The sequence below is a fragment of the Lissotriton vulgaris genome, chromosome 7 (assembly GCF_964263255.1).
Source record: "Lissotriton vulgaris chromosome 7, aLisVul1.2, whole genome shotgun sequence".
Lineage (NCBI taxonomy): Eukaryota > Metazoa > Chordata > Amphibia > Caudata > Salamandridae > Lissotriton > Lissotriton vulgaris.
In genome coordinates, this window is record NC_141695.1 from 1,198,321,018 (window position 1) to 1,198,342,470 (window position 21,453).

At 41.2% G+C, this 21,453-nt stretch overlaps 1 protein-coding gene across 1 annotated transcript in view; it reads right to left on the bottom strand.

Annotated features, from left to right (window-relative positions):
* LOC147703161 (active breakpoint cluster region-related protein-like) overlaps positions 1–21,453 on the bottom strand; it is a 372,854-nt gene that overhangs the window by 70,355 nt on the left and 281,046 nt on the right. The gene's annotated exons all lie outside the window — the stretch shown is intronic.

Sequence of the window (21,453 nt, forward strand, 5' to 3'; positions counted from 1 at the left end):
CCAGTCCAATAACCTGACATTTCTTGCTTTGGGTCTTAGGGCACATCATAAACCATCAAAACCTTAGCTCCAATGAGCTCCAGCTTTAGATATACATGTACTGGGACCAAGAGGGCAACATAAGAGGACTGAGTGACCACTTTTTCAGGAAAGTGAGTGGGATGTCCAGTCAGTACGTCAGTAGTATACGTTGTGTCTCTGATTTTAGTAATTCCCCATAGTATGATTTAAAGCCCATTCCTTTAGATAGAACCAGTGCACTTCAGGGGTTAGTAGCCTGAGCTTTGAAGCCTAGGAGTGTGTCACGCTCCCTCCTTGGACCACCCCGTAACGCCAGCTGCCCTTCCTCCTGATGAAGTGGACTTTTAAAATTAATTACGTTTTTTTCGTTGAATTTAGTTTCCATAATTAAATAATATTTCTAATAAGTTTTGCATGATTTGTATTAATTCAACCTAGAGTAATGTGCACCTTCATGAAAAACACGGGATTAACATTATGTGCTCTTGTTGCATTTGCCAGTTTGTTTTAAATAATAAATTAACTTTGTCTATTCGTTTTGTCAACATTAATTGCGGCTGTTTAAATAATAGCATGTGCTTATTTTTAAATGTACTTTTGTCCATGCCGTGTCTTTTATGTGGCAATGGTTTGTTGCATTCTTGTGCTTAGAGCTAGGTAACATAAACTAATGGGTTAACATTAGTGAAGGGGGTGGGTACCAGAATGATTTTCATTACTCAAATTAATTGATGTCTTGTGTTTCCTTGCATATTGGAGTTTTGAAAAAGTGGCCTGAGGCCTAACGTAAAATGGAGGTTTTGGAAGTCCTGTCATGATGAGCCGTGCACAGCAAAGAAATTAATAAAAGTCTGTCGTTTATAATCTTCAGTAAACAAATACGTGGAACTGAACTGTTCAGGATGTGCCTTGCGTTGTATAACTTTGCCAAGGACAGGACACGGCAGAAAGGTCAAAGCTGAGGAAGCAACGAACTGTTATTCAATAAAATGTTGCAAAGGACCTCAGAAGCAAATGTCACTTGTAGACAATGAACAATGGCGCTAAGGAAAAATATGATTTTGAATGATGAGGCAATGACTCTATGTGGACTGACGGCTGTCAGCCAATCAATTCGTTGGATGGCCTTCTAAATGTATTCTTTTAGCTAGGTTTAGATAGAGAAAAGGTATAAAATCTTGGCCCCTTGGGAGGAGCTTGCTTGCTCGTTCCTGTGATCGTGAGATGCTGTCAGACGTTTGACTCACGTAAGAGAAATTTGGTCTAATGTTTTTCCCTTTAGGTTTCATTTAGTTTAGTTAGGGAAATAGTGTTTAGGGAATGAGAATCTTTTGCTGAAATTCTTTTCATGCTGATTTGATTTAAACTGACAGACTAATGTGCCTTACTAAAGAAGCTTAATAAATGCTAATAAAGAATAAATATTTTGAAAATGCTCTTTACTTGAAATAAAGTTAATAAAATAGATTTTGAAATGACAAACTAGTCTTGATTATTTCGAGTCTAGTTACCATTAGTTAATCCATTGCCTAGGTGGCTTAATTTAATGTATATTTCTATAAATATCAACGATAAACTGCAGTTGTATATGAATATAAATAGACTTGTAATTAGTTCCGATTAATTAGGTCACATGATTCAGTTGGTCAATTCTTGTCTCAGACATATATGGGCCATGTGATGAATTTATGAATTATGGTGAGTATTGTGGTGTAGATTTGTGCATATGAGACAGAATTTCTGTAGGCCCGCTGGATCAATTCTTTGGTAGCAGAGTTCGGTTACTATGTTAACTGACATGTTACATAGTAATTACATAGGATTCATGTTTAACACACGTTAAGTTTGTCTAGTTGTTATATGTAGTCGAAAGGGTTTTTTCCTGCAGTGTGAAAATTCCTGCTTAAGTTGCCGGCAGAGTAGTGTGACAAGTGAAGTTACACAGTTCATTTGTTCTGTTTTAAATTAGTGGTATTGAATATATCACTAGTGTTGTGGACGTACAGCACAAGTTTAGGCATTTTAGGTATGACAGGCTGTATGTATAGTGAGGATTGCCAATGAAATCGTAGCTTTGAGTATAGGGACTAGGAGTCTATTCTTACTGGCGATTCTGGATTTCTATTGGTTGGTTAAAGTCCTGCCAAAGATTTCACATATAAATGGACAGTGTTTTCGTTTGAATGCGTAAAAATGATTTTGTGAAAATAGCGTAGTCTATTTCACGAGAGTGTGTACTTGAATGATTGATAAAAGCTATCACTTTGTTTAGCGAAACAGACAAATGGTTTGTTTATCTGTAGTTACTAACTGAATTTCATTGAAAAGAATTGTTTTTAAAATGGCGCTGTGAAAATATTTTGTAAAGGAGGGGTGAGTTTGCGGAGCGGAGACAGTGAAGCTGCAGCGGCAGTATACGTCACAGGGTTCGCGCTGCGATTGGTTGACATACGTCACAGAAAGCGCACTGATTGGTTCCCGTGACCGAAACGAGCTGTTAGCTGATTGGTCCTTTCTGAAAACAGTATTTCTATTGGTTGAGCAAGGTAGTGACGTGGCTTAACCTGATTGGCTTGTTGGTGAGTTTCGCGCACGGATTGGTTAGAGTAGCGGAACATAAAAATACTTACGATCTTTTTCTAAATTAAGCGGAATAATTTTAAATCATGAGTTATTGGAACGATAAAAAAGAAAAGAAGCTTACATGGTTTCGAAAATTGAAAAATATATTCAGCCCCGATAAGAACATTGTAACGCGTGGTGGAAAATTACTTCATAAATACAAAACACCCGCAGCATATATGGAAGGAGAATATGGTTATCATACTGTCCTTTGGTTTGAAAATTGGATGCAATATACCAAAGACGATGGTGTATTAGCGTGGCCAGAAGATGGGTCATTTAATATTAAGGTTTTGAGGAATTTGAGAGAAAAAATGATGGCTCTTGTGCCGAAGCCTAGACCTACTCAATTTGAAGCTTTAGTTGAATGGGAAGTTGAAATGTATGAACTTGATCGAGAAAACTGTGGTATAACAAGAGGTCCTAAATTAGATATTCATAGAGATACACATGAGGATACAGTGCGTCGGTGGAGAAAAGCTGACATGCATGATGGTCTATACCCAGTTAGAGAGATGGTTACTGGAACCACAGGTCAAAAGAAAACCCAAAAGAGAGGTCATCTTGATGAGGAATTAGATGATGCAGTTTTAGAAGAAATTTTTATTAATCTACCACCTTATCAGCCAAGTTGTTCACACTCTACCCCGAGAGTTTCTTTAGGAACCTCTCCTAGTGCACCTCCTAGAGAAGCAGATGAGAATTCACCCAGATTTTTAAGATTACCTGAGAGAGTAAGGTCGAGAAGTAAATCAAATACTCCAAGAGAAAATTGAAATTATCCTGAAATACCAGAGCAGAGAAATGAATTCCCGAGAAATGAAAAGAGAACAGAAGTACCTGAGAATATACCAAATATTTCAGAATATTTAAGAGCAAAAGGGGAATTAATACAGCAATTAACAAAAGGGATGGAAGCAGTAACAGTACCTGTAACAATAGGTCCTGTTGTACCAGTTTTTGAACAAGGAGAAAATAGACACTCAGCTCTGACTGTTCCATTTAATGCGGAAATTCAGAAAGTGGCTGAAATTTTTTATTCAGAATTATCAGAAATCCATATAGAAAAAGCTATGCCAAACATAACCTTTAATTAAAGTTTATCAAGTGGTCAGATACCATCAGTTGCAGGATCTGATTCTGGATCTTTAGAAAAGAGCATAAATAAAACAGATTTAGCACAGACCCCAATAATTCCACAAGTTCCTGAGTCTAAACAACTTGATGTTGCAAAATTGAAAGCAAATTTAGAAGAATTAATTATTGGCACAATTGAAACTGACTGTTTAAAGCAATATCAGGATGATGAATTGTTGTTTATCTGCAAAAGTATACAATGGAAAACGAAAAATAAATATGATCAGTTTGAAGAAGTGGCTGCTGAATTAGATATAGATTTGAGTCGACAGAAACAATTTCAAAAACATTACAGAGTGGATTTCTCTGAGAAAGACATCGAAAATCTGAATACCACAGGCAGGATAACCCATGTAAAAGAATTAATTGTGTTCCTCAAAAGATTAGGTGAATTAAGTAAATGGAGAGTGAAATGGACAAAGAAAAGAGAAGAAGAAAAAAGAGAAAGAGGGGAAGTCGTAAATGAGTTTCCTATGAGGGAAATATCTGGCGGAGGTTATGTTGATGTTCCTTGGACAAGGCAGGACATTTTGCTCTTTACGAATGAATTTCCTCGGCTGAGAGAAAAGCCAGTAGAATGGTATCGTCAAGTAGATAGATTTATAAAAGTTTCAAAACTTCTGTGGATTGATCTTGATGGTTTCTTTGACATTGTTGTCCCATCAGATCTTTGGACAGAATGTAAAATGTCTGAAGGTTGGCCTAGAGAAGAACCAGCTCGAAATAAAATAACAGGTGCTCCTTCAGCCAATGTCATGGATTTCTATGACAAAGTAATTGTGTGGCTGAAAAACAAGATTCCTCCAAAAGAAGTGGATTGGGTTAAAATTGACAGAACAAATCAGGAACCAAAAGAGTCAGTTCATTCACTTTATGAAAGATTACTGCTGGTATTTAAACAATACAGTTGTTACGAGAAACTGAGTGAAAAAGACATGAGCCACTTCATTTACAGATTTGTTTATGGCTTGAGACTTGAAATTGGTGAAATGATTAGAAACGGAATTGTCGGTTGGCAATCACTTACAGTTGATGACATCCTGAGAAAGCCAAAATACTGCAGTGACGAGATAGATGCAAAGCAGAAAAAACTTAAGGAGAAGGCAATGTGGGCACAAGTAAAGGTCGCTGAGCAGCAAATAGCAACCTTAGAAAATAAAAATGTTCAGCAGAATCAAGGCTAATTTAAGGGTAACTTTGTTAACAAGCCAAAATGTAATGTTAATATTGAAGAGCTTAAACAAAAGCTCCAATGTTTTAATTGCAGTGAGATTGGACACTGGAAGCGAGAGGGTAAGAATCCGCCCAGAAATTTTAAAAATTCATCATTAAATCCACAGATGCAGAATGAGATAAATCAGCAGCAACAGCTACAGCGACAGTTAAATGAAATAAGTCAGCAGCAACAGCTACAGCGACAGTTAGTAAATCAGCAGAGCCAATTGAATCAACAGAGCCAAATTCCACTGCCACCACTTCCAAATTGTATGAATGCACAAAGATTCAGTCCTGAGACGGGATTCTGCGAAGCTGAGCAGGTAAACAGATCACAAAGAGTGAATGTGTCAAATGTCTCTCAACAATTTTGGCTAAAAGAAAATGAGAGCAGTGATTCGGAAGATTACTCATGACGGTGCCTGAGAGCGGAGGAAGAGTGTGTGCTTGGAGCCACTCTTGAGGTAGATCAGTCAGGTCCATTTGTAAATGGTAAAGTGAAAGATGTAGAAATCACTTTTCTAGTGGACACTGGTGCTACCCGTTCTACTGTTAGATCAGTGGAAATTGAAAATCTTCCTCTCTCGGGTGAGTCAATCCAGGTTGTAGGTGTAGCAAATCAACAAATTAAAACAGACTTGACAGAACCAGTTAATATAGAAATTGGAAATTACAAAGGCAAACACAGAATTGTTGTTTGCAACCGCAGTTCTGTTAATCTGTTAGGGAGGGACATATTGTGTAAAATGAATTGTAAAATATATTGCTCACCGGATGGTATTGAGCTCCAAACCTTAGGAGAAGATGGTTTGTATAAATTAACGTTGCTAATGGTTGAAGAAGAAAATAAATTGTTTCCTGCTTTTGATAAAAACAATTTGCCTGAAGAACTGAAAGAGCCAGTTAATCAGAAAATCTGGGATTTAACTGGAGATGAAATGGGTTTAATGAAACATGTGGACCCAGTAAAAATTACTGTAAAGCAAGGGATAGATTTTCCAAACATTCCCCAGTATAAAATGAAAGCTGAAACTATTGAGGGTGTCCTTCCTGTGATTGAGAAATTCATAAAACAAGGTCTTTTAAGAGAAATTGAGAGCAGCCCATGTAATTCACCGATTATGGGAATCAAAAAGCTGAACTGAACTTACAGAATAGTTCAGGACCTGAGAAAGGTTAATCAAATTGTTTTTCCTTGTTGCCCTGTTGTACCAAACCCAGTGGTAATTCTATATCAGATACCGCATGATGTAGAATGGTACACAGTCATAGACCTGTGTAATGCCTTCTTTACGGGTCCACTGTATCCAGAGAGCCAACAAATTTTTGCGTTCAGATTCCTGGATTGTATTTTAGCATGGTGTCGTATCCCTCAAGGGTATACTGAGAGTCCATCTATCTTTAATCAGTTGTTAAAGAAATCTTTGGAAGATCTAGATTTGCCTGAAAAATCAACATTGGTTCAGTATATTGATAATCTCCTTGTGGCTGCAAAAACACGAGAAAACTGTGTGACAGACACCATTACACTTTTGAATAGATTGGCAGATGAGGTCCATAAAGTGTCACCTGCAAAATTACAGTTTTGCAAACAAGAAGTAAAATACCTTGGTCACAGAATTGCTAAGGGAATCAGACAAGTGACAGTTGAGACCTGTTTGCTCTGTCTACTGTGTGTTGGGACAGAGGCATTCCTGACCTGCACTGACCCTGCCTTTCTCCTTTTTGCAACCTCCAACCTCCTGTCACTCTTCGCCGGACCCGCTCCACGGGTCCCGCTTCAAGGAGCAAGCGAGCGTGGGCTGTGTTGGTTCAACGGGGCTGCGTTGACCAGGAGTCCCTGCAATACCAATTGGACACACCTGGCCCGCTCTCCCCGGTAGCCACGCCCCCAACGTACACGTTCATAAACAGACTCAGAACCGCGCACGCTGGACGCGCGCGGTATAAAGCGCGGAGCGAAGCCCGGGCAAAGGGCGGGCCGTTTGAGGCCGTTCGAGGACCGGAGAGACCGGGACCGGGCCACCACCCCTGGTCGGTTAGACTACACAAGGAACGGATCAACCAGCCATTGCAATGTGCACCAGAGAAACCAGGAGTAAATCTTCCATGGCTGCGGCTGGAGCCGTTAAAGGTACCATTGACAATTATTTTGTTAAAGCTGGATCACTTTTGATAGAGGAAATTGAAGTACTCGAGAGACGAATTTCCCAGGAAATAGATTGGGTAAGGAGATCATCGATGGGCCCAATGGCCCAAGCCAGAACTCCTGATGGAAGGTCAGAAGCCACGAACTGTGATCTGGGAGACTGGGGGGCAAATCACTCACCTAGCCAATCATCCACTAATCCAGACTTTACAATTGAGGCCCCAAGTGATCTTGAGGATATGACTCTGCCCACAGGCCAAATACCCCAAATTCCACTTGAAAACCTGCTTCCAATTCTCGCACCTAACACAGTTGTCGCCAATACTAGTGAGAATATCTCCGACCCAACAAGGGGTGATAGGGAAGGTGCTATTCAAAAAAGGAAGAAGGGGGGTCATAATAAGGGAGGAAGAAAGGCAAAACCCCCCAAACTAATTACTCCCAGGGAAAATGGCGTTCTAGGCAGTACCACCTATGCCAATCCGGATAAGGATATGGTATTGGCTTCACCACCAGTCACTATTCCCATGGTCATACCACCTGGTTCCAACAACATCTCCATGGAAAATTCTAGTGCCGATATCACACTGGCAGATATAGGCACACTTTTTAGGTCCCTTCTGAGTCCCCTTGAGGCTCGTCTGATTAAGATCGAAGCTAGGCTGGTTAACATTGAGAAATCTACAGTCCAGCTAGCAGATTCCCTGAAACTCGAATTAAAAGGAGCTAAAGGGGACACGGACGCAAAGCCTAAAAGGAGCACCGAGTCTACAACAACACTGAAGAAAAAGGGCCCAGCTACTACCCAAGAACCATAACCTAAATCAAATCAACATAAGATCCCTCAACCCCCGGCCAACCCCAATACAAACATTGTCGACACAAAAACTCAGCCCGTATCGATCCCACCCCCATCTACTACTGCACTATCAAAAGACACTGTTACACTTCCTACTAAAACACAGAGCGAATTAACACCTCCAGGGAAAAAACAAAACACTGCCTGAAAAACCAAACCTGTGAATCTACCACCAGAGGCGTCCCCCTACACGGTCATCTTGGCAGGGGTCCCGAACTAAAATCCACGGCAATAGAATCGACCCTTTCCCTTAAAAATAAAGTCATTAGTTGGCTGTCTATACATAGACCTCTCCCACAAGGTACAACTAGTGATATTCTTATGGTCAGACGTGTTACCTAGGTGGGATACACCAGAAAAACAATCAGAGGAGATTGTGTCCTGGTTACCTTTAGAGAACCTAGCACAGCCTCCTACATCTGCACTTGGGCCCCAGACGATCAAGGTAGTAACATCCAAGCCCTTCCTCTCTCATTCTTCTACCCCTCAAATCTATACACTTTAGAAGATCAGAGATGGCGGCAATACCAGGAAATGATGGAAGAATGGGAGAGTAACCGTAGGGAGAGAAGGGAACCATATCTCCATAGGAGCAGAGTCCCTGAATTTTTCTTACCGTATGGTGAAGAGGAAGGATGGGAGTCCAACACCAGGAGGAGGGGTGGAGGGGCGGTGGCATGAGAGGAATTTCGTGGCCCCACAGAATCCATTATCCAGCCTACCTCCCGACCCACAACAGATATAGCAGCCTCGAAATGGTTGATTGACAGTTTGAGTCCCAAGGGAGAGATTACCTCCAACCCTATTGGATAGATGACAGAGAAGATAGATATACCCCCCTTGAACAAGTGCAGGTTCCATGGGAACAGAGAGAACCAGCACTCCGCCAAGATCCAGGGCATTCCTTAGTGGACACATCTGATATCAATACCAACATAGGGTCGGTTCAGGGGCAATTGTCTCCTCACCCCGTGGTCAACCGTGATACTATCGAATTCAACCGTTTCGATATAGGGTCACCTTCTACCAGACCCCAATCCTTGATCCTGGCCTCATGGAATGTGGCTGGGTTGGCCAACAAAATCGAGTGTCAAGAATGGGTTTCCTTTATTAATTCAAAAAGCATCTGCCTTTTCCAAGAGACCTGGGCGCGGGAAGAGCTCACATTCCAGGGGTTCGCAGTATTTTCCAAACCAGCTAAGTGGGGGGGACGGGGTAGACCATCTGGAGGACTGGCAATATGAGTAGCATCCGATCTGGGCTGCCAGGCCAGCTGTCTAACTATAGATTCAGATGATATACTAGCTGTCCTCCTAGAATGGCCAAATTCCTCCAAATTGTTGGTAATAAACGTGTATTCAAGACCCGTAGCCATGTCACTAGAATCAAATACCATAGAGGACCTTTCCGCTTTTCTAAGTGACATTCCAGGGGAACTTCAGTATGTGGTGGGAGGCGATCTAAATTCACACTATGAGCCACTACCAAGCCTTTGTGATGGACCCTCCTTCGAGGAGGATTCACGGTGGTTAGTTCCTGTCACGGTGGCACCTCCACCAAGAGCTTGGACTCCCCTAGCTCTTCAGATAACCGCCCTTACTCTAAACCAAGGCATAAGGGCCTTTAACAGGCGTATTAAATCAGATATTCCAAGCAAATGCACCTATAATAAAGCGGGAAGTGAATCAAGACTAGATTATATTCTCGTTAAATTGTCGTTGTGGTCACAAATCATCGACTTCAAGGTTATTGATAGACGGGATAGTGACCACAACGCCCTGGAGCTCAAATATGCCCTACCAGGTATCAAGGATATGGGCCGGGGGATCCACAGCGCTAAGCCAGGCCTACTCCTGGAAAATAATCGGAGGAGAGTAAGGTGGGCGAAACTGGCCACCAGCAGCGACAAGTTATCTAAACTGTACGCCAGAATTATTCCGCTTCTGGAGAGGGCCTTCGTTATGTGGGAGGAACTGGGTGAAGGGGGAAATTGAGACCTGTTAGGGCAGACCCATGCAGACTTAATAAACACCATGGAGCTAGAACTCTTTGCAAAGGGGGGGGGGGTAAAACCGGTGCAACAATCAAGAGAACGTGGTATAATGCCAAATGCAGGGAATCCAAACGTGAACTGCTATCTGCAATAAAGGTGCGCAAAAGCAGGGAAGAGATTCAATCTAGGAGAAGGGCATACAGGAAGCTCTTGGTGAACGCCAAGGCTGAGTGGGACCAACAATCCTGGGAGGACCTTTCCAGGGCACTTGCCACCAGAGACTCCAGTAAATTCTGGCATATAGTGTCCAACGGAACAGAGGAATTATCCTCGGCAATTGAGGCCAACATTGCCCCCAGTATATGGCAAAATCACTTTCAGTCACTGTATGCAACAGAGGATGACATTCCGAATGGATCCCACAACATGATAGTGACTGACCCTGAAGGAGAACCTTTTACAGAAAAAGAGGTGCAGGTTGCCATAGCTGGGGTGTCAACAGGGAAAGCTCCGGGGCTCGATGGGTACCGGGTGACCTATTCAAGCAGGAACCAGGGATATGGGCCCCCTATCTCATGCTGATATTCAACGCGGTGCTCAAGGGGATGGAGGTCTCGGATACTTGGCTGGGCGCAGAGGTGGTTCCCATCTTCAAAAAGGGATCCCCTCTGCTCCCAGCCAACTATCGCCCGATCAGCCTTATCGACGTATCCCAAAAGCTTTTCGGTAGGCTGATCCTAGACCGGTTACAGAATTGGCTGGAGGAGACAGACACCCTGACCCCTTACCAGGCAGGATTTAGGCGGGGGGTGTCCACAATTGACCAAATTTTTAGGCTGAACCTAATATATTGGAGGACAGCATTAATTGAGGGCGGCACCTTGTACACAATTTACGTGCCGCCTTCGATTTGGTGCCAAGAGCAAAATTGTGGCAGGTCATGGAGGAGATGAATGTCTCGAAAGACATCTCTTTGCAATCCTGATGAGATTACATCACAACAACTTCGCGCGTGTCAGGTGCGGTAGAGGTGGCAATCTAACAGAAAGGTTCCCCGTTCGCAGAGGGGTAAGACAGGGTTGTGTGTTTGCACCGACCCTGTTCTGCCTCTTTGTGAACGGGGTTATCGCGCACCTCACCAGGATTGCCAACACTGACGGCCCAAAATTGACTGGCAGCAGGGTGCCCGCAATCATGTTTGCGGATGACACCCTGCTGTTGACCAAATCCCTGATGGGCATACAACGAGTCTTGGACGGTTTTCTGGAGTTCTGCACAGAAAGGGGACTCGAAATTAATCCCCAGAAAACCAAATTTATGATTCTTAACCCCATGCCCCTTAACCGCCCAAACCCCCTTCTGGGTACAGTCCGCCTGGAACGGGTCCACACAATTGAGTATCTGGGGATAACCCTAAATGATAATTTAACGTGGTCGGCACACCAGACAAAAGTAAACATCAAATTGGCACAGTTGGCGGATGGTATTATGAGAATAGCGAGCAAATCACCATATCGCCCACTCACCCCTGTAATTCAAATTTATAAGGCACAGGCCCGGGGGGCGCCATATATGGGGAGAGTTGTGGGGTCATATTCCGTCGCCAAAATTGCTGACCACTGAGAATAAATTCCTGAGGCAGATTACAGCTCTCCTGTTGAGTACCCCAATTCTGCCCCTAAGGCTGGATATGGGCCTTAGGCCCATAACGGAGGAGTTGGGGCTTAAACCTTTAGCTTTCTGGCGTCGCCTCTGGAGTAGTCCAGACCTCTCAACCTATAGAGCTAAGCTGCAGGAATTCTTATTGTTGCCCAACGCCACTAGAACACCTTGGTTAAATTATATTAAGAGAACCTCCGAGGCAATTGGTCTTCCAGATTTATGGTCGGATCCAGTAAACACAAGTAACAGGACCCCCAGAAAGGCATTATCCAGAGCGTATTATGATCTAATGCTCTCCCGAGCCATGAATGGCACCCGTGAAGGATCATTGACCAGCCAATTCACAAAAACCAAAGACTCATACCAACTTGAAAGTGTCCTAGATGGCATGACTCCGGTGCTAACTAGGAAATTATTCCTGCAATGGAGGTATGGGACCCTTCCCTTGGCATCTTTCACCGCAGCATGGTCTTGTCGGCCTTCCACAGAAATCTGCCCTGCATGTGCCCACACAAAGGAGAATGACGTGCGTGTGTTTTTTTTCTGTCGAGCCTATGAGAAAAGCAGGAAATACTGGCTGGTCCCTCTGCTTAAAAACATGGGATTTCGAACATTTTTACCTGCTTACAGAGTTTTAAAGACTGATTTATCCCCAACTACTGTGTTTGCCCAATACATTTTTTTAACTGCAATGTGGTATGCCCGAAATCGCTGTATCAAGAGAGTTGGGGACTCTCGACAGACCTGAATCCCTGATATGCTGCTATCTATTTTTGATCACCAATGTTGTTTAATGCATTTTTATTAATCACAAAATGACATCCTCTGTATTTTTAAATAATGTGATGATATGTATATCTTTTATGATCATGTGATCGAAATAAAGATTTTTGGAATGGAATGGAAAAATGATTCGAGCAACACAACCTCCAACAACACAGAGACAGGATAGAATGTTTCTAGGAATGGTAAGTTATTGTCGCCAATGGATTAGTGGATTTTCTGTAATTGCAAAACCACTACAAAGACTGACAAAAGCAGACATAAAAGACCCGATTACTCTGACAAAATCTGAGTTGGAAGCTTTTGAAAAGTTAAAGAAAAGTCTGTGTGAAGCTCCAGCATTGGGGATGCCAGACTACGACAAGGAATTTGAGCTGTACTGCAGTGAAAGGGAAGGTTGTGCATTATCGGTTCTGATTCAGAGACATGGAAAAATGAGGAAGCCAATAGCTTACTTTTCAGCTGTTCTTGACCCTGTTGCAAAGCATTGCCAGGTTGCTTACAAGCAGTGGCTGCAACAAGTGTAAGCCTTGGGCAAAGTGAAGGAATCATTATGGGATTTCCTGTAAAAGTGTATGTACCTCATTGAGTTGAAACTCTTCTTACCAGAAGTAAAACTCAACACCTATCGAGTAACAGGTTGACCAAATATGAAAAAGTGATTCTGGGATCAGATAATGTATTGATTGTGAGGTGTGTTAATCTTAACCCATCTACACTATTGCCAGATGGTGTTAATACTGAAATCAAAAATGAAGCTGATATTGATCATGAGTGTTTAGATGTTTTAGAATACTGTACCAAACCTAGGAAGGACATAAAGATGTGCACTTACCAGAGTCAGACATTGTTTACTTTGTTGATGGTTCCTGTTTAAGAACAGATGAGGGCATTCTGAGAGCAGCATATTCAGTTTGCACAGTTGCAGAAGTAGTTGAATATTCAACTCTTGAAGGAATTCGTTCAGCTCAAGTGGCAGAATTAATTGCTTTAATTCGAGCATGTGAAAGAGCAAAGGGATTTATTTTTTACCATAGTGACTGATAGTCAGTATGGATATGGCGTAGTCCATGACTATGGCCAGCTCTGGTCTCAAAGAGGTTATTTAACTTATGCGGGAACACCAATCAGAAATGCAAAATTGATCAAAAGATTGATTGATGGCATTCAATTACCTGGGAAAATTGCTGTCGTCAAATGTGGGGCTCACAAAAAGGGTGAAGACTATATTACTAAAGGTAATTCATTTGCAGATGAAACTGCACGATATTGTGCGAAAAACAATTTTTCAATTAATCGTGAAAAAGACAATGATCACATTATGAACTCTCTCATGCTAATATCTGTAGTTGAAACATGGCAGGGAGTAAAGGATCTACAAGATGAGGCAGATGATGAAGAGAAAAACACATGGCTGAAAGAAGGTTGCAGACAGAGGGAGGAAGATGAGAGCTGGGTTTACAAAGACGGCAGACCTGTTATGCCAAATTGCATGATTGCTGACATGGCACGGATGTATCATGGTCCAGGTAATTTAGGAAGAGATTCTATGATTAGAATGTTCAGGGAGACTTGGTATAATCCAAAATTTAGGATTATTGCGGAGTCACTTTGCCAAAGATGTTTGATTTGCCAGCAAATTAATCCAAACAGAAAAACAGTTGTGAGCATGGGAACCATAGGACGGGAGGGTGGTCCTTTTACCAGGATACAAATGGATTTAATTGATATGCCACCGCATAATAAGCTGAGATATGTCCTTGTGATTGTCTGTCTGTTTTCAAGATGGGTGGAAGCATTCCCAACTTGTCACAATGATTCAATTACTGTGGCAAAATTCCTCTTAAGAGAGATCATACCGAGGTATGGATTTCCAGTCACTGTTGAAAGTGATTGTGGCACACACTTTAAAAACAGATTGCTAAAATTGATTTGTGACGCTTTCAACATAAAGCAAAAGCTACACTGTGGATAAAGACCAGAAGCATCAGGCGTTGTTGAACAGATTAATGGAACAATTAAAAATAGAATTGGAAAAATGTGCCTAGCTACAGGAATGAAGTGGACAGATGCACTTCCACTTGTCCTAATGTCTTTGAGAAGCACACCAGATAAAAAGACAGGTCTAAGCCCCCATGACATACTTATGGGAAGAGTAATGAGACAAGTTTTTATACCAGTTGGAAAAGTTTTGAGTGCAATTATGGAGTATTGCAAATAATTGTCTGATGTGGTGACTTCTGTATTCCATCAGGTGGGAACAGATGTGATTTCAAAAGAAAAGGAGCAAGCTCATGATCTTTTACCAGGAGACTGGGTCAGAACAAAAGTTCACCGGAGAAGAAACTGTTTAGTACCAAGGTGGCAAAAAGCAAGACAGGTAATACTAGTTACAACAAATGCAGTTAAATGCAAAGGTTTGAAAAGGTGGGTGCATGCAAGTCATACTATTCGTGTACCACTTCCTGATAATCCTGATGAGGATAGTGACGACACAACAACTGATTCAGACTCTGAAGAAGAACCTGAGAATCCAGATTCTGAAGATCGACAAGAAGGTCGACATCTGGAAGATTCTGATGTAGATCAGGCATTGAATGAGAAAGATCTAGAGATTGTGATTCTAGATTCAGCAAATGATGAAAATGTTCTAAAAAAAGAAACAGAAAAAGAATCTGAGTCAAAAGAGATTCAAGATCAGGAGAGTATTGAAAAGCAGATTGAAAGCTATGTAAGCAGGGACAAGAATTCTGAAACTGGGAAGTTAGAAGTAATTCCAGAAGAGGAGGATGAATTACCGAGTACCAGCAATAAGGTTGATGTTCCTAATGGAGTGAAGCTGCAGAGTAAAGAAGTTCCTAGATTTAGAATTGAAATCTCTGAAACGGAATCAGACGAGAGTGATGAAGAGTCTGAAATAGGAAAATTCAGAAAAAGGGCTTGGCAAGCTGAGTGTAACGAAACTGAGCCTAAGAAGAAGCTCATAAGAAAAGGAGATAATTGGCCAAAAAAAAAATCTAAAATTCAAATTAGTGAACAAATCAAAGGAGCAGATTAACGAGATATCAAGTCAAAAGGGGGACTCAGGTAAAAAGGGTCAGGCTGGAAAGAAAATTGAAGTAATTAGCAGTAGGAGCAAAAGACCATTGAAGCCAAATCAAAAGTACAAGTCTCCTGAGTGGACCTACATCATCATCCCACCAGTAGTGGAGATCAGTAGCAGTAGTCAGGAGGATTTGGAAGAAAACAGTGACATTGATTGAAAATTATTTTCTTTAGGTTGAGGTTTATTTTTGGCATAAGGCTGAAAAAAATTGTGTTAGGTGACACAAGGTCGAAGAAATTGTGTTAGCTGGAAAAACACTTTGATGTAAGACGCAAGGTCGAAGAAAAGCTGTTAGAGAGTTACTAAAAAAAATTTTTTAAAGGGGAGGTGTATATAGTACTTACTATTTTTAAAGTACTACTGCAGTACTACTGCTCTTTTTAAAATTTTTGTTTTAAGTTAAAAAAAAAAGGAGAAGATGCCTAACACTGATAATTCAAGGTGTGCTATTTTTAGGAGATGTTGTAAAATGTCTCCTATTTGTGTGATTCTAATAATCTTGGTGTGGTTAATTTTAGCGGTTATCTTTCCTTTTGGTATAGACAAGGAGGATTATAAAATGAATATGACAAGCAAAGCTGAATCTAAACAAGCTGTTCATGATGTTGCAGGCAAAACTAATAGAGTTATTGAGCACAAACTAGAGATCCACCAAGATAGATCTGTATGTGATTTTTCTACTAATTCCCTTTCAAGGCTTCTGACAGAATATGTGAAAGTTATGGATGTTAAGGATTGCTATGTTTGTGTGAAGCTTCCTGCTTCAGTTTCAGAAGGGGTCAAATAGAACATGTTACCCCTTACATATGGCATTACATGCAGTGTTATAGCTAGCTTGTTTTATCAAACAGGTCGTCTGGAGTACTATTATTCAGACTTCGATGAAATCTTTGCTAACCTGAAAATTGTAAATAGTTTAAACAAAGTCAGACCTGCTAAACAGATGAGGGAATTCTTTTTGGTAACTAATGAACTAAACTATGAATATGCTTACAAGAACAATTTAACTTGCAAAATGAGAGATGAAGAAAGATCTTTTCTCAAGTTGGTTGAGGAGAGAAGGGCGATTTATAAAAGAAATGAGATGCTGAAACAGACTAAATCCAAATTCTGGCAGCTCGAGGATGAGAAGCTCAGTGGTGGAAATAGATATGCTGCTATTCACATAGATGATCCTGTTAGTGGGAAATTCTGTATTAGAAGAGACAACACGCTGTATGACAATTATTTTGTCGGTGCTAGCCAATGTGAAGATACTTATCGTATTGTAGGGGGATGGGGATTTAAAGGTGGCAAAGATCCAATTTTTCCTGGGATTTATTTTGTTTATGGGAACAAAGCTTACTTTAGCCTCCCGGACCATTGGTATGGGACGTGTTACCTTAGTCTAGTCTTTCCGAAAATTTTCCATGGGGACAGAAATGGAAAAGGTTCATTTGAAATTGGCAAACACCTGAACAGATATAAGAGAGAAAGTTTCTCTGAGATTATGGAAGACATATTTTGTGCAATAATTCCTATGGTGGGAATAACCCTGAATGCAATTAAAATTAGAAAGGTCTCCACAATTGTTGACAGATTGTCCACTGATACTGCAAGTGGTTTTCAATTAGTTAGTACTGAACTTGTTGCCACCAGAAGTATGGTTGTGCAGAACCGTCTTGCATTAGACATTCTGCTAGCAAAAGAAGGAGGAATCTGAGGGATTTTACATGTCCAGCACTGCTGTACATATATCCCAGATAAAAGCCAGAACATAGAGATGCTAATCAAAAATATCACTGAATTTCATTCAGAAATAGAACCCATGGAAAGTGAGAATTTTTCTGAACGATTGAGTAAAAGAATTGAGGCAATTGGGAAATGGTTTGGTGAAATTGGCAGTTCAATCATTGGCAAAGTACTTTATCCTGTAATAATCATTGTTATAGTTACACTTTTGTTAAAAATGTGTTGCATGATTCACAAGAGAAAGAAGCATGTGAGGGAAAAGAGAAGGATCTATAAACTCAGAAAGGCTCAGGAGAAGGAGATAGAAATGGAAGAGTTTCGTAGGGCTCAATATGAGAGTTCCAGACAAATTGCTGAGACAGGAGTTTAGAATTACTAACACAGAAAGTGTTCAGAATGTGACATCTTCTAAAAGTTAAATTTTGTTAAAATTTTGGTGTTCTTTGGTGATTTTAAAATCACCAGATGAGGGAGTTGATGAAGCAGACTTTTAAAATTAATTACGTTTTTATTCGTTGAAGTTTGCTTCCATAATTAAATAATATTTCTAATAAGTTTTGCATGATTTGTATTAATTCAACCTAGAGTAATGTGCACCTTCATGAACACACGGGATTAACATTATATGCTCTTGTTGCATTTGCCAGTTCGTTTTAAATAATAAATTAACTTTGTCTATGCGTTTTGTCAACATTATTTGCGGCTGTTTAAATAATAGCATGTGCTTATTTTTAAATGTGCTTTTGTCCATGTCGTGTCTTTTATGTGGCAATGGTTTGTTGCACTCTTGTGCCTAGAGCTAGGTAACATAAACTAATGGGTTAACATTAGTGAAGGGGGTGGGTAACAGAATGATTTTCATTACTCAAATTAATTGAAGTCTTGTGTTTCCTTGCATATTAGAGTTTTGAAAAAGTGGACTGAGGCCTAACGTAAAATGGAGGTTTTGGAAGTCCTGTCATGATGAGCCGTGCACAGCAAAGAAATGAATAAAAGTCTGTCGTTTATAATCTTCAATAAACAAATACGTGGAACTGAACTGTCCAGGATGTGCCTTACGTTGTATAACTTTGCCAAGGACAGGACACGGCAGAAAGGCCAAAGCTGAGGAAGTAACGAACTGTTATTCATTAAAATGTTGCAAAGGACCTCGGAAGCAAATGTCACTTGTAGACAATGAACAATGGCGCTAAGGAAAAATATGATTTCGAATGATGAGGCAATGACTCTATGTGGACTGACAGCTGTCAACCAATCAATTCGTTGGATGGTCTTCTAAATGTATTCTTTTAGCTAGTTTTAGATAGAGAAAAGGTATAAAATCTTGGCCCCTTGGGAGGAGCTTGCTGGCTCGTTCCTGTGATCGTGAGATACTGTCAGACTTCTGACTCACGTAGGAGAAATTTGATCTAATGTTTTTCCCTTTAGGTTTCATCTAGTTTAGTTAGGGAAATAGTGTTTAGGGAATGAGAATCTTTTGCTGAAATTCTTTTCATGCTCATTTGATTTAAACTGACAGACTAATGTGCCTTACTAAAGAAGCTTAATAAATGCTAATAAAGAATTAATATTTTGAAAATGATCTTTACTTGAAATAAAGTTAATAAAATAGATTTTGAAATGACAAGCTGTTCTTGATTATTTCGAGTCTAGTTACCATTAGTTAATCCATTGCCTAGGTGGCTTAATTAATGTACATTTCTATAAATATCAATGATAAACTGCAGTTGTATATGAATATAAATAGACTTGTAATTAGTTCTGATTAATTAGGTCACATGATTCAGTTGGTCAATTCTTGTCTCAGACATATATGGGCCTTGTGATGAATTTATGAATTATGTTGAGTATCGTGGTGTAGATTTGTGCATATGAGACAGAATTTCTTTAGGCCCTCTGGATCACTCCCTCTAGTCCTTTTTTAGGTCTCGCTAGCGAATGCAGTGCATGCGCTGCTTCGCCTTGTAAGACTCTTTTGTTGCCGCTTTCTGTGCCGAAGGGAGACAGGAGGTGGCACGCGTGGACAGGAGATGTGCACTCCGTACGCATGCACATCTCCTGTTCCCGGAGGCTGGCAGCGCGCGCATTGCGTGCTTTCAGTTTCCCTCGTCCGCTCCACGGAGCCAGCTTGTTCAGGTACTTGGAGTGCACTTCTCAGAACTGGTGGCGCAGTGTGCAGCCTGAGCGGGCAGGCGAGAAAAAGGCGGCTTCATTCCACATGTCTTCAGAACTTGAGTTAATACGCTTAACTTGAAGCCCTGCTTGAAAGGCAACGTGTGTCAACACTTCTGCCCTGGTTCTCATTAGACATCCATGTTATTTTACACGTACATCTGTAACGTGCTGTTTCAAATTGAACGGGCAGGCAATTTTATTAAATGGAGGCCATTTATCCAGCGGTGTCTAGGCCCATCTGACATTTATTCTCTGGCCTGAACGTTGCCGTGTTACCAACCTGCTGCCAGGCGATGGATTTTCGTGCTGGGAACACCACAGTGCAGCTGGAACTATATCTGCCCTGTAAGCTTGCAAAGCACGCGCTTCAAAGGCTGGCAGCACGAGCTGTGACGGGGCTCGATTCCTTCTGAGCTCTGCTAGCCGTAGCAGCACTGCCAGAAGGTGATGCAGAAGGCACCTCACATCGCAAATGCCAATGGATCCACAGGTCTTTACCTCAGTGGCGTAAAGAAGAGTGATCTGACCCCCTTCAGAATGTGATGATTGGGCCCCCCCAAGTCTCCCATGTCTCTTCTATTTTCATTGTTCCCTTGCCTGCATGGAGGTTCCCTGAAGGGTTGAGGGTCCCCGTGCACAGTAGGGGGCTGCAGGGTCAAGCATTACACCTCTGCTGTGTGGGTCAGGGACTCAGGGAATGAATGGGTTCTTTAGATTGGTTGCTACAAGTGGCAAGTAGATACACTACTAAGGACTAGTGGCATTCCGTTGCTTATAGAATATTGTGGGCGATTATGCGGCCTATTGGCTAAGAAGCTAATCTGTGGACCTCGGTTTTAATCCCCCCTGTGGCATTTCCTTGGAAATCAGGGGACTCTCTGATCCCATCAGGTAATCTCCTTCAGGCAAAAAAAGTGAAAATTTGTGAAAAATAACGCACCTACAAAAATATAACAAGCAACAGAAGTACAATGAACATACAACAGAAGTATACATTTCAAACCAGGTAGCTGTGCGCTATATAAATGCCAACATATTTATGGTTTGAGATTTGGGCGGAGTCACATTTATAATCATCTAGTAAAACTATGTAAAGCTCTAAGAAATGTTTGAGTTTGTTTCTACTTGCATTTACTGTTTAAATTCACATGGAAAAGGAGGGAGACTGGCTTTAGCAGATCTTTAATATTTTTACATGGGATATGATATTAATATCCAGGTTATATGTTAATGAGCATTCACATGCATTAAAGTAGGTGAAGAGTAGAGTGGCTAAATGGCAAAGAGAAGTCAATTTTAGCTGTCGCCCACCGGAATCATCAGTGAGGCATGTAGGTGGTGGTATCATTAGTAAAGCAGGTACAGTGGCACCAGGTCACAATAATGTGAGGGGTCTACTACGACCCTGCACTGTTCACTATTGATTTGCTCCAAAGAAATTGAAAAATGTTACTTTTTAGCTGCCCATGTATAGACTACTAGGGTCAGATTTACAAGGAACTGACGCATCTGTACAAATGCGTCAGTTTCCTTGCACCATCATACGATACCTTTGCGTAACCATGGATGAGCCATATTTACAATACAGGGCTCCATGGCGCAAGGACTGATAGATGCGTCAGAAATTCTGACCCATCTGTTGACCCAAAAGTGACGCATTGCTGGAGTTGCTCATGAACGTGACACCTCCAGCAATGTACCACATCAGATAGGTGAGTCCCATTCAAAAATCCCTGCGTCATTCCTTACACCTGGTGTGAGCAGTCGCAGTGATTTTGACGCAGTGAAGGCGTAGAGTGACTCAGTGAAATGTTGTAAATTTCACTGCATCAGCTCTTCATGGCTTTTTGCAAGGGAGCGCCCGTTCTGCATACATTATACCTGATGCATGTATAATGTAGCACAGAGCTTTACAGGGTGACACATCTCTATAGATGCGTCACTTTGTAAATAGTAGACAACGTAGTGCATTGCTTATGCCACTGCTGCGTCACAAACAG